This window comes from Myotis brandtii, unplaced genomic scaffold (genome assembly GCF_000412655.1).
Source record: "Myotis brandtii unplaced genomic scaffold, ASM41265v1 scaffold217, whole genome shotgun sequence".
Classification (NCBI taxonomy): domain Eukaryota; kingdom Metazoa; phylum Chordata; class Mammalia; order Chiroptera; family Vespertilionidae; genus Myotis; species Myotis brandtii.
Window position 1 is genome coordinate 1,817,274 of NW_005358137.1, and position 825 is coordinate 1,818,098.

Sequence of the window (825 nt, forward strand, 5' to 3'; positions counted from 1 at the left end):
TTCCAATAGCACTGCTTTGTCATGTAAATTCCTTCCTTGTCCCCTTAGAGAGCAGCATTTTCTTAGCTTTGTGTTTATCATGCCCTTGCTTTGTGCGCTCTCTCTCTCTCTCTCTCTCTCCCCCCAGCTTCTTCTCCCCATATACTATCTATATATATAAAAGCCTAAGCAACTGGCCAACTGGCCGACTGGCCAACTGGCCAATAGGTATGACTTGCACTGACCACCAAGGGGCAGACGCTCAACACAGGACCTGCTGAGTGACAGCAACTTTGCAGAGTGCCCTCTTACACTCTGGGACCCTTCGGGGGATGTTGGGCTGCTGGTTTCGACCTTATCCCTGCAGGCCAGGCCAAGGGACCCCAGCGGTGCATGAATCCATGCACTGGGCCTCTAGTCCTAATATATAAAAGCCCTGGGTCCGTCACATCTGCAATGACCAGGAAGCTCGATCAACTGGAAGTCAGTCCTGCAGTCAGCACTGGGTTGCCGTGGTGACCCAGTGCTGACTGCTATGGTTGCAGGCACGGTGACCCAGCAATGACTGCTGAGGGGGCTGTGAATCAGGCCCAGAGAGAGGCCTAAAGAGAGAAGCAGGGTCTGATCCGTAGCCTCTGTGGCAGCTGTTGATCAGCAGTAGCCTCTTTCTTTAGCTCCAGGCCTGGTCAGCAGCCACACCTCCATTTCTCTCCAGACCTCCTCCGGGGCTGCTGATCAGCCACGCCTTTCTGATCAGGCCCCATTGATAGGCCCAGAGGTGCTGACTGGCATAGAAACTGACCAGTCAGAACCAAATCTGGGTCAACTGTGAGGAGCCAATGGCTG

At 53.9% G+C, this 825-nt stretch overlaps 1 protein-coding gene across 4 annotated transcripts in view; it reads left to right on the plus strand.

Annotated features, from left to right (window-relative positions):
- The window catches only part of RALGAPA2 (Ral GTPase activating protein, alpha subunit 2 (catalytic)), a 274,630-nt gene that overhangs the window by 89,209 nt on the left and 184,596 nt on the right, over positions 1 to 825 (plus strand). The window lies entirely within an intron of this gene.